This window comes from Protopterus annectens, chromosome 3.part0 (assembly GCF_019279795.1).
Source record: "Protopterus annectens isolate FY-2018-M chromosome 3.part0, PAN1.0, whole genome shotgun sequence".
Classification (NCBI taxonomy): Eukaryota; Metazoa; Chordata; order Ceratodontiformes; family Protopteridae; genus Protopterus; species Protopterus annectens.
Window position 1 is genome coordinate 174,815,103 of NC_056731.1, and position 13,861 is coordinate 174,828,963.

At 36.9% G+C, this 13,861-nt stretch overlaps 1 protein-coding gene across 1 annotated transcript in view; it reads right to left on the reverse strand.

Moving 5' to 3' along the window:
- The window catches only part of CDCP1 (CUB domain containing protein 1), a 630,505-nt gene that overhangs the window by 121,923 nt on the left and 494,721 nt on the right, over positions 1-13,861 (reverse strand). The window lies entirely within an intron of this gene.

Sequence of the window (13,861 nt, forward strand, 5' to 3'; positions counted from 1 at the left end):
TAAATAATCAACCCAGTGACACAAGCGCATCTTTAATTAATTGATCTTGTTTCCATCTTCTCTTCACAAACTGGATGTTTATACAAAAAACTGCCCTTGAGCTTGTTATTATCTAGAATGCATTGTAAATAAAAAAAAATATATGGGACTTATCCTAACGCTCCTTAGAAAAGATACAGCACTTATTTAAATAATAGAAAAAACCCAATACATATAGAACATCAAAAAGGTATCGGTGACAGCTCAGTAAGTCTGACTCTGTTATCCCATGCTACGAGTTTTACAGTCTTCCAGCTCTGAAGATGAAAACAGTGAGTTTGTCATGAGGTTAATTCTGCCTGGCAGTGATTTCTAAAACAGCAGAAACATTGGGGCAATAATTATGAAGACAGCTCATTAAGAGAAGAACAGACATAACATACTGCTTACAGTCTGAAGTCATACCACTGTAAATCTTCTTAACAGCTGAATAATCCTGTCATAAAACTACTGGATGGAACACCCATATTCTTTTGTGGGCAGACCCAGCCTGATGGCTCCTATACATGAATTCAAGTCAGCTCATTAGTTTTGTTAGTTTACAGACAGGTTTCCTTAGGTTAGCAAAGTGCCCTACAGCCTATTCACTTCTGCCTGGGTAGCCCAATCATTCCCAAGGGTGACAGTTGGGTGAGTTAGCTTGCAGAGCCTGTGAAGCATCCAGCCCCTTCCCCTACAGAAGCAGCACCATCACTCATAGCGGCTCTCTGAACTCTGCTGCTGCTGTCTTGCCATAGACAGCAAGACTCTGCACACTCCCTCCTTCATGCATATGCAGAGTGGCAGTGTGTGCTCATAAGCTGTTCTATGGGTGCAACACCTACTGCTTCATAAGGTGTCATCCAAGTGGTGAGGAAGAGATGCCTTCCTTCCTTCAGGGTGGGTTAGCCAGCAGTAGCTGGTCACTCCCACCTTCCCTGGCCATTTCTGTCAGATACCTAAGCTGTTAACTGAACTTTGGTCTAAACACCCCCAGTCCGACAGCTATTTTGACAGATGTCAAAATATCTGTCAAGTGCAGTGGTTTGACAGCCATTCTAACAGATATCAATCTACATTGTAAATGCCATGCTCTAACAGTGGTTATAAAACTGGGTATGTTTAATAGGAAAGAAAAACAAAATTAACCAACAGTTTTTTTGTTAAAAGGCAACTCATAAGTAAAGCCTTTCTTCTGTGTACTTGACTTCACTTTTACTATAAAATGCAATACAAAATATCACATAGCTTAGTCAGACCATACCCACTACAGTTAGGGTACTTCATAATAGTACAGATTACCATAGCGTAGTGATATGTGTTAAACTCTGCTTCCTGTCTGAAACAATGCCAATAAGAATGTTGTACCTGCCTTAAGATAAGTGCCACAATAACAAGTATTGCTTTCTGGAATTATTTTAACAGCTGCACAAACATACCCACTCCCCCACAGCAATTATATACATATATTTAATTATGGTTACCTTGCTACTCTGAAAAATAATATATGTGAAATATTGCTCTATAAATAAACCGACTGCTTTTTAAGACGTGACAGCTTTACTGTATAATTAAGTCCTCTCTAAAGGTTGGTAGAATACCAGCAGTGGTTTAGACTTTGATTTCCATTTTCTAGTGATTGCTTTTTGGCAGCCAACATAATTGGACTCAGCAAGGCCTTACTATGTCTAGGCAATTCCAATTTTGTATCACAGCTCAAAAAAATCATGTCTCCAGTCAATCCAATCTGCTCACCCAGCATCTCCAACAGACCGGTCTGCAGGAAATCCATAAAGTCTGCCAGCTCATTACACTCCCAAAATATATGTTCCCAGAGACCTCTCTCTTGCCCATCACACCTCCAACATTTGCTATCCACCTGAGGAAAAATTCTTTGGAGTCTATTTGGGGTATAAAATGCCTAAGTAAACACTTCCAAGCAAAGACCATAAATCTTCTAGACTTTGTTGCATATTTGGCAGATATACATATATCCCCCATTGTCTCTTTGTGAATTGCCTATCCAGTCTCTCTTCCCAATCCTGTCTAAGCTCCTCTGATTGATTCTTATAATTATCATGTAATATTTTAGATGCTTTACTTATTATTCCTTGTTTAACTGCAGCGTCTGTTTTAGATTCTCTTAAAAACTGTACCAGTGCTGGTCTTTCATTCAGGAGCCCCTTTTTTCTTTCTCTTTGCCTGTACTCTGATATCAATCCTTAATAGGGAAGGCAATCTCTAACCTGCAGTCCAAACAAATACTTGGCCTCTTCACATTGTATTACCTTTCCCCTTCTAGTTATTTGCTCCCAATACCGTGGTTCCTTTGCCAGTTTTCTCCAATAAATTTAAATCCCCTCTTGCCTATTATCTGTATCCCTGACCATAGTCATCCCTATCAGGAAAATCTCTTTTCTCCATTCACATGCTGGTTTGGTTCTTAGAATACTCCCTACTATTTTATGAATATAATACTCTGTGTGACTTTTGTTGTTGTCCTTGACAGGCTGCATCCAAAATGCCAGTCTCTCCTTATTTCTTGAGCCCCCCCCCTCATATCATCATAATTCCTTTCCACTTTGAATTATAGTTTTTCTGCTTGTGCTATGTATAAGAACCTTAACTGTGTTGTTCAAAAACACCCCCTCAAATTGAGTAATCCTAGTCCGCCTTGTTCAATTGGAAGAATTAGCTGATCCCACTTGATGCTTGCTATCTTCCCTTCCCAGATAAAATCCTTCTATTCTTTTTTAATTGCTATCCACAGCTTCTCTTCCAGTTGATCAAATATGCCTGACTTGTGTATAAGACTAAAGGGACTAAAACATTTAATGACTTGTTTTTTAGTATCCATATCCATATAACAAAGCTTCCAGTTTCTCAGTTTTTTGTATTATCTTCTGTTTAGTCTCTTCCCACATATCCTTAACTGCCACAACAGAGTAATTTCTAATCCATACTCCTAAATACTTCATTTTATCATGTCCCCATAAATATGGATATTGTTGGACCAATTTGTGTGTGGGTACATAATTTATCGTTATTGCCTTTGTTTTAGCTTCATTAATTTTGTATCCTGAGAAGATTTGAAACTGTCTTAAAATGTTCCACAGCACTGTAATGTCCCTTTCTGGTTTTGTTATGCATAAAATAATTTCTGTAAACACAGCCAACTTTTCCTGACTACTATACCAATTATATCCTTGAATTTCTGAGTCCCTTATTTTCTTTGTCAATGGTTCTAAATATAATGCAAACAAACGGGAAAGCTGACAACCCTGCCTGGTTCCTCTAGTCAAGCAGAAGTTATCGGAGAGGACCCCACCCACTTAATTTTCACCTCCGATCCCTCATATATACCTATAATAACCTTATTATTGTATCAGGGAAAGCAAATGCTTCCATTGCCCTGCTCATGAAGTCCCAGTCTACTCTGTCAAATGCTTTCTCTGCATCAAGACCCACCAGTAACAGTGGTATTTTCTTACATTCTGCTTCCCACTGGATCATCAATGTTCTGTTAATATTGTTACATATAGATACATGAAGATACATGAATTTTTCGTTATATCAGCTGCATATGTTAACTGAATTTGAATCTATGTTTTGATATGTTGTATCTTTATAATCATCTAGGTGGGTTTGAAATTTATAATACACAATCAGTATCCTACTGTGGTCCAAATATAACCAAAGTGAAGATGATGTGTATATTGTTAGGGAAATATTGTATGTTAAGTGTAAACAAAGGAATTGTGTCTACTGTAGATCTAGGGATGTCACTGTTCCCCTTTACTCAGCCCTCATTATGCCAGTCATTGTATATTATGCCCCCTTTGGCATGTATCTGAAAAGACACGTGCAACAACTGGAACACCCACAGAGATAACTTACTAAAATGATACCAGTCCTAAAAAACATGTCCTACATGGACCAACTCAAACACCTGTCACTATACTCGCTGTCCTACAGACTGATAAGAGGTGACCTGTGTCTGACATACAAGGCATTCTCTGACCCATTACTGATGGATTTACTACACATCAGCAAGTCAAATGGCATCAGAAACACTTGGCCTATGGATCTAAACCTCTTCTGCACCATCAACATATCAGTTTCGAGGGGCAGGTATATCTTGCACAGGATACTACTGCTGTGGAACAGACTTCCAGACACATAAAACAAGCTCATCCGTGATCTAAGGAAGGAAAACAGAACATTTTCCCCAGGAAAGCCCCCTGTACTTCTAATGAACAGAGGTAGCTCCTAAATGCTTTATCTCAAGCATGGGTTCCCTCAGATTATCTATGGTATGATCCCAGTTACTCTCATTAGGGGTAATATGTAATTATCGACCACAGGATGGGTAAGGCCATTCTCTAACCAAACAGGATAGGTTAATTCGAGCACAAAAAGGGAAACTATCTAGGCTTAAAATGGCCCACAAGGGCAGCTAGCCTAGTACTTACCTAAGAACCTATAGGTAATAAGAGATCTGGAGACCCAGGTAGACAGTAATCTCTCCTTTGACAATCATATTGCCAAAGTAGTTAGGAAATCATTCTATGTGGCCCATCTAATTACTAAAGGGTTCACATCTAGAAATAAAGAGGTTATAGTGCCCCTCTACTCATCACTCATCAGACCCATCATAGAGTACAATGCCCCATTTGGGATGTACCTCACAAGACACTTCTAACAGCTGGAAAGACCACAAAAGTACCTCACCAAGAGAATTACTGGCCTCAAACATATGTCCTATGCAACCCAACAGAAAAAACTCCGGCTGTACTCAGTGGCATATCGCTTACTCAGAGGTGATCTCTGCCTGACTTACAAATCCATGTCCAACTCAGAATTGATGGACATGCTCCACCTAAAGAAATCCAAGTCACTGTGAGCCACACGCTCTAGTGAGCTAAACCATGCCACAACAATAAATAGAACATGTTGGAGGGATAGATTCCTGTCACAGAGACTCCCCATGCTTTGGAACAAAATTTCAAACTACATTAGGCAGAGCCCCTCACTAACACTCTTCAAAAGAAACCTTAACAAGTGGACGGGTAACAGAAAATACACCCCTGGGATCATTTGATTGGCTCTGCTTGACAGAGGATCAGTTAATTAATGAAAGGGGCAGCGAAAGCCGACACACTCTGGCTAGGCTTATAAATGCCCTCAGACAGATAGCCTAGAACCAACCTATGAACCTATAAAATTATTACTTTTTAGGCAGAATACCTCTGTGTGGCAGAATCATCATGTTTCTGTAACTGTGGAGTTAGTATACATATATTTTGGGGTTTTAGGTAGGCCTGTCCCCTGCAAAAAAAAAAAAAAAAAACTTTATATTTTTTTTTCACTCAGATGAACTTACAGATGCAGGAAGTCATAGTGAAAGCTTTTAAGTTGTGTGCCCAGAAACAAAAATGATTTAAGTTAAGATTAAATTAAAGACTCATACTGGGGAAAAAGAAGGTGGTACCGGTCCAGATCACTTTGCCAGTGTGCTTTCTATATATGCTATGTAGGGCAGACCTGGTCTTGTGTAGGACAAGCTGCTACAGAAGCCCATACAATGAACTGGAAGAAAATTAAGCCAGTGAATCTGAGTGTAGGGATGAACGTATGTTAAGTGAAGAAGTGCTGGAGCTACATACATAGTTTAAAAGAGAGCTAGGCACCCTGTGGGACATTAGAGTAACTATCTTGGTATACTTGAAGGTCACCCTGTGGGAAATTAGACTTATGTTAGTGTACCCTGAGGGCACCCTGTGGGCCTGTTGATAATTTGGGTCTATATCACAACATCAAAGTCTCAGAACTTCGAATGTTGTAACATCGAACTGGAAACCTCAAAGACTGAAAACCCCGAAGACTGAGAACAGTGATTTTTTTTCCCTGGGAAACAAAACATACAAACACTACAAACTGTTTCTAATGTGGGGGGCTGTGCCCCCCACACCCCCCTACTTAAATATGCCAACTCTGAGATCACACCACAGTGGAGGAAATAGCGAAGCTGTGGAAACGGCCCACCGAATTCTTTCCCTGGGAAAGAATTCAATGTTCCGCGGTTTCGCTATTATTAGTCTTCGAGGTTTCCAGTTCAGTTACAACATTCGAAGTTCTGAGACTTCCATGTTGTAATATACACCAGATAATTCTTTATCTTTTAACTATCATGCCTCCATAATAGTACAAAAACTCTTCATTCTGGCTAAATTAATTTTCAATGGCATCTCTTCTAGAGCCAGAGAAACCTTAATTTCCCCCTTTATCCATTGTTTATCAAATCCATTATTGAAAATAATGCCCCTCTTGACCTGCATCTGTTGAAACCTTTCACTCAGCTTGAGAGACCTCAGAGATTCCCATCTAAAAACATCAGTGGCTTCATTACTCTCAGTTATCTGGACAGACTGGCAGCCCTCAAGTCTCTCACAGATTTGTCTGTGGTGATCTGTGTTTAGTCTTTCCATCCACGAATGACCTAATTTTACTTGACCTCCTTTCATTTTCAGAAGAAATTGTTTCTCAGGCATTTGGTGAAAGGGCTTAAACCTGCATCAACTTCCAGTTTTCCCAGGTTCACCTTGTGTTACCTCCTTGAGGACGGACAGAACATTTGACTATAGTTTATAACTAAGTATGTACAGTAGTTACCAAGTATTGACCTACAAACCTATGGACCTATAAATGCTAACATAATTTCTGTGGTAGAACACAGTAAACTATTTGTTCATTTATGCTGACAAAAAAAAACAGCCAACATAAAAACAAATGGGTTACCTAGCAGAAAGGATCACTGTACTTTAAGGGGGGGGGGGGGGGGCGCAGTTTCCAAAAATTAACAGCTTCATCTTATTAGAAAGTACTACTACATGATAAATGCAAGATGTACATGGCTATTAACATACACAAGAAGGATTATGAAGCAGTATTTTACACAGATAATTTACTTAGATGACTATAATTCATAGGTCATTAAAAAAGTGAACAATTTCATTTGTGCTGTCTTAAAGTTTAAAGGTCTGCATGGGGAGGTAGGGAAAAAACAAACAATGTCTGAGTCAAATGATTAACAGATGAGGAGTCTATTCTGCAGTTTCCAAATTCAAGACCATGCACAAATGTATAATTTCCTAACAGCATAAAGGTGATGAAAGCAGTTTTGGTCTTAGTGAACTGCTATGGAAAATGTATATCACAATACAGTAGTTTTATCTGTACTGTACAAACTGAAGAAAGGCAAAGTGTCATGGCAACAGAGGAAGAAAAGGCTTTTTCCACTTTTAAGGAAATAGTGTTAAGAAAAAGTCCTTGTAAATTATGATCAGAAGTTACTATATGGTCTGGGTTATGATGCATCTGCATATGATAGAAGAGTTTTGGTGCAACAAAGCATGTTCAGTGAGACAAAGGACCTGTGGAATATATAGCCAAAATTCGTAACCACATTGAAAGGAAAAATATTTCAGGATACAGAAAGTGACATTGCTGGGTTCAGAAGTTCTGGGATATTAATGAGGAAGGAAATTAAAGCTGGTGACCAACAGAACAACAACAAAGCCAACACACTACAGATTGAGTCTGCAACCACATACAGATAATGATTCTGACAGCTTATAACTATAAGGAAGCAATATTATTCCTTGGAAGTACATGGCAGTGCTAGCAGATTCAGTACTTCTGCCTGACTTTGCTTTCAGAGACAGGCACTACCAGACATCATACATACATACATTCATAAATATACTCATACATACATACGTACTTACATTCATATATGTACTCATACATACATACATGCATTCGTATATATACTCATACATACATACATTCATATATATACTCATACATACATACATTCATATATATATATATATATATATATATATATATATATATATACTCATACATACATACATTCATATATACATTCATATATATATATATATATATATATATATATATATATATACTCATACATACATTCATATATATACTCATACATACATACATACATATATATACTCATACATACATTCATATATATACTCATACATACACAATCCTGTAGGTCATAAAGAATTGTACTTTCCCATGAGTGAGATCAAAATAAACTATCAGATAAAATATCTAGGAATACTATTTACTTCGGACTTCAAAGATATTATAAACAATAACCTACTAAGTACATGGACTAGTATTTAAAACGATATTGATAGATGGAAGAACATCAATACGTCTCAACTGTCAAAAGCTAGCGTTGTCAAGATGAATTTTCTACCAAGAATACTCTTTCAATTAAATGCTACATTTTCAAATATTCCCCAAAACTTCTTCCTTGCCGTGGAAAAAGCTATATCAAGATTCTAATGGTATCCCAAATCTACCAGAATTAAATATAGAAAACTTGTACTCGCCAAAGATAAGGGGGGATTGGGGTTGCCTGATTTTAAGATTTACTATAGTATAATTACTGTCTACAGCCTAATACATATAATAAACTATGACTCGTATATAAATATTTGGGCACCCCAGTGGACCGAAATCTGGTATGAACAGTTGAAATCCCTTGGCTATAATATCAAATCCCTACCATTCTTGAATTTAAGCCAGACTAGCATATACACGAAGAATCTACACACACTAATTAAAAACATGATTCTTACAATACAGAAACTATTTAAATCATTGCAATTAGCTGACGCTTTTGCCCTTATACAACTGTTACACCTAAATCCTAATCTACTAATAAATAATAAACCCATAAATCTAACAAACTACCCCTTGATAAAAGACTACACAATATGGGATATATACCAATGGAAAGACTAACACAGGGCAAATGAGACTTGAACTCAAACTTCCTAAGAAATATAGTATTATCCTTAACCAACTTCACCATCTTATAAATGCTAAATTCTCACAAATGCACACTGACTTGTAGAACATAAATTTAGTTAAATTAATACTTGAAAATCTTGCGATTAAAGGGAAAACAATTTCTAGGACTTATAAAATTGTAATGAGCGCAAAACATCAGAACTCTTTATTATTTTCAAACTATTGGCAAACGAAAAATCAATCACTGAATGAAGAAAATAAGAAACTAGCCATTGAAAATACAATCAAATTCATTCCTTTCAAGAAGCTCTTATATACACAAATTATGATAAATAACAATCTATATTATACCTTATCTAAATTAAATAAATTCAATCCTAACTTTTCACCTATATGTCCCATTGTCCGGATCAAACAGCTGATATTTTACATGTCATGTGGAACTGTACTAAGATACACAACTTATGGTGTTCCTTGAGAGTAAGATTAGAGAAGATGGGATATGAAAAATCAACCCTTACATGGTAGACAGCTATATTGCACATTAACATCAATCAACTTCCAAAAATATTAAAACATGTCTTTATTACGATGTATGCCCTTATTAAATTCTTTATTACAAAGAATTGGAATGTCATGTCACCAATTACATGGGAAAATTTTAGCAATCCTGCTATCAAATATATCTCATCTCACAAATTAGTTTATTCAAAAACAAAAAACAAATGCTATTACCAAAAATATTGGGGTTACTTACTAGATATAATTCTTGACAAATAAAATTCGCCCACAAATTGACATGGAAAGCTAACCTTTTAATAAGAAATGAATGCAGTATAACCAGTTTTCTTGCATCTTCCCCCTTCTCTTAGTATATGTGTAACTAGATATTTTCCCTAACCATGCAATAAATGGTTGAATTTCTATCTTTACTTTCTGTATAGACTATCCCCATTCCACTATCCCTTATGAGATGAAATAAACATAAGAATTCTCATACTCTACTTGACGATGTACTGACTTCTAGTGTATATATTGTGTGTGTGTATATATATATATATGTATAATTTTTCTCGGAACAAGATTGTTGTCTGTTTTCTTTAGACATGTATTTGTATTGTTTATTTGTGTTTTTGAGTTACTGTATTATTATTTGGAAAAAAAGAAAATTGAAATAAAGAGATTTTGGAGAAAAAAAGGAAAAAAATATATACTCATACATACATTAATAGCTGATCATTTTAGGGAATGTTGGAAAGGTAGCCAAGTGGCACAAACCGACAAATGAGCTCACAAGGGCCTTGAAGTATATTATGGAAGGCTGGCCTACAGAGCTGTGTGACAGTTTAAGTTTGTCATGTATCATATTTCTAATATGTGAAGGTATATCCTTTTAAAGAATTAGAGTGACTGTATTGTTAAAATTCAAAAATGCTGTTGTGAGGGGACTTCTGAATGTAAGGATTCTGAATGCAAGTATATAAAACCTAGCATATGGAGCAACATGTGCAGCTCCTGGTTTCACTGCATCCAGGTGGGTGCGGGGAAAAATGCACATTGATCTGGACAAATGTAACACCCTGTTGATGATGGTGTGCACTTATACCAGATGGCTAAAAATAAATAGAATCCCAGAATTCCATCTCAAGTCATTTTCATTCATTGTAGTGAAGGGCTGTTTGTATCATACAGTTATAATAAGAGAATGCAGTGAAAGATAACTGCACTCATTCACATGCAAGGAATTTCAGCACTTACTCTTCCTGGACATCCTGCTGCTAATGCAGTGGACAAAAAAACCTTCAGGTATGGACTGAGAAAGCTTACAGATACACAGACTGAGGTGGTGTCCTTTGCTGCACTACTCCAAATAATCCAACTTGTACCAAAGTATCTAAAAATGTTCCTAATGTCATGGACAGATACTTTGCCATTTCTGATGCAAACACCTTCAAAATGCCACCAGATGAGGACCTACACAAATTCCTGGCACTTTGACAGAACAAGCTTCCTATAAGGTGGGCGCTTTTTCTGTCAAAGCTGTCCATATGTACGACTGGCAGCAGAGCACATTGGTCCAAAGATTACTGACCAACCCTAGTGTTGTGTGATAAGACCTAAGGGGCACATGTTCTGGACAGTTGGACCAACATGGGTGCCAAGCTGTCAGTTGATCACAGTGTGGTAGAGAGCTGGATATGACTGGAGAAACCTAAACATGTAGTGAGGGTGCCCTGGGAATGCCCTGTAGATATTTCTATATGAAATGAGATGAATGCCCACTTCTGGTAGTACTTCTCTCCTATGGATATGTGAAGTTGAAATTAATTTTGTTCTAGGTCATAATCACTGAGCTACAGGTAATGTGTTAGTTGTGCAGTTAGCTCATGGACTCATTAGTAAACCAGTAGCAGAGATTGGGTCTTGATCTCATATGTACCAAGAAGTCACAAAGGTAGCAACTGTGGAAACCATGAAAACGAAGGCCTGAGTATGGGAACAGTATCTCTCTGCTGTGCCACACACCGGCTCTGGTTTATATTGCATTTTGCTTACAGTGTCTTGCATTCTATGTGGGTAAAACCCAGTGCAAACTAGCTCAAAGAATTTATGAGCATTTTTATGAGGTTTCAACCAAGAAAGAATCCACTGCACTATTTAAACATCTTAAGATATTTTCAAATCATGTTTTTAAATTTGTAGTGGTGCATCAGTTAAAAGGGATTCTGGGGAGGTGCCAGGAAAGTATTTTTTAGAGCAAATGGAAACCTGGTGGCAAGTGTTTTTAAATGCAAGCTTTCTCCCTGGTTTAAATGATGCAATTTCCATTTCCAATTTACTAAAGTTAAAGGTTTATGGCAGATAATTTTCCTGTCAGTTTAGGTAAAGGTTGTAACAGCAGAGAGATACATATATTTTTTCCAGCATAAAAATGGTTAAAATGCTTAGGGCATTACTCTAGCATTTTATTGGTTTAAAAGTTTTGAATCTGCTGATGTCATGTATAAATTGAGTTTGTTTTTTAACATACTTTTGTCTGAGGTAGTATGGAGATTGTTCTAAATGAAAGTGCTTACAATAAATGGTTTTATCTTGATTCAACTTGTTTGACTGAGCTACATCTTCCAGTACTGGTTTAGTCCATTTTGTTTTCTTCTGCTGTGCTGCCTTTTTAGTGAGGTTCCTGGTTTGTTGGCGTTTGTTTTAAACAGTTTGGCAAGACAACTGAGAATGACTTTCAGATGGTTTCAGAGAGGTTCTGGCTGTCATCTGGTGCACAGGAGATGGGGTGGAATATACTACTGATGCAGGTTGTTCTCAGCAACATTAAAGAACTGTTTACTTAAAGTGACAACACTGTCAAAGGAACACTTTGAGGACCATCTAACCTGGTGGTAATATCTTCTGAGGAACAGGAGGTACTGCCAGAAGCAACTGGCGTGACTAAATTGAGCCCAGTTCTATAGATGACATGTGATAATTAAAGAGCTCCAGTGTGTCAAGCTTGTAGGACAGGATGAGATACAGGTGAGAACTGTGCAGAAGAAGGACATCATTGTAGGAAAGATGAGATACAGGTGGGAACTGTGCAGAAGATTGACATCGTCGTAGGAGAGGATGAGATACAGGTGGGGACTGTGCAGAAGATGGACACTGTTGTGGTGTTATAGTTAACATGCTTTTTCAGTGTTGTGTAATGGAGCTGGACACTGTTATGGAAAAGAGGCCAGCACACAATACCAATGATGAGGGATACCTCTGGACACCTAAATTGGCAAGATGGTGTCTATTTTCAAAAAGTTGAGAAAAGGAGAGACTGTTCATTTTATAATACTGCTTAAAGACCTAAGCAGCAATACAATTTAAAAATTTTAAGAAAATATGCATCAGTAAAACAAGAGGACTGTGATTAAAATTAAACAAGTGGCTCATGCCACGTATTGCATTTGCTAAATACAAATATAAGGCAGTAGTATAGCAAAATATTATTATGACTATAGCCAAAGAAGAACATGAGCAGTAAGGTAGAGAAATGTATGCAAACAGTCTTTTACTTTTATATTTCTTTTACAACGCAAAAGCATGTGCTAGGGGCTGGGGCTGAAAAAAGAACAGAAAAACTGCAGAACCGTTAGAACAAAATTCTTTACTGGTGCATCCGGTACTATGGCTTATGCCTTCAAGGAATGTTTAACACACCATACAGCATGTGTTTTATACATTTCTGATTGCGTCATAAACCCATTAATTAATTATTTAATTAAATAATTATTTAATTAAACAGTTCCAATACACTTTAAATACACAAATATGAATATTTAAAACCACATTGCACATATTTTCTGAAATGCCTCTACGCAGATTAAATACTTTTTAAAATAACAATGAACTACTTATTTAGACAAAATTCAATAGTGTTCCCGAACATATAAAGATTTGCAAACTTATTTGAAGAGCTGTTAAAATAACAGACCATGAAAGGACATAGTATATTTCTTATCCCATATTCAAATTAATATCCAGAGTTAAATCCCTCGGATGTAACATACCAAAATTAATGATACATTTTGTTTCTAATAACATCAGCCGATTCAAAAATTCTTCACCCTGGCAAGCTATAGGCTTGGCTAACTCACTATAAGAAAAGGTGTAGAATCTGAGCCACCATGATGTTTAATGAAATGGAGCATTTTAATCTGAGTAGAGGCATTTCAGAAAATATGTGCAATGTGGTTTTAAATATTCATATTTGTGTATTTAAAGTGTATAGGAACTGTTTAAATAATTATTTAATTAAATAAATTCTATAGGAATGTTTCCCTGAGTAAATCTCATGGAAAGAGTACGAGGCATCAACCACTAGGGAAAGGTTACATCATTCAGCTCGCATACGAATCCCCATGGGTTTCTGCAGGATTAATTGGGGATATTTATTGTGGATAAGGTGCCTGGTCTGCCTTACTCAGCTTTCCACCATGACCTA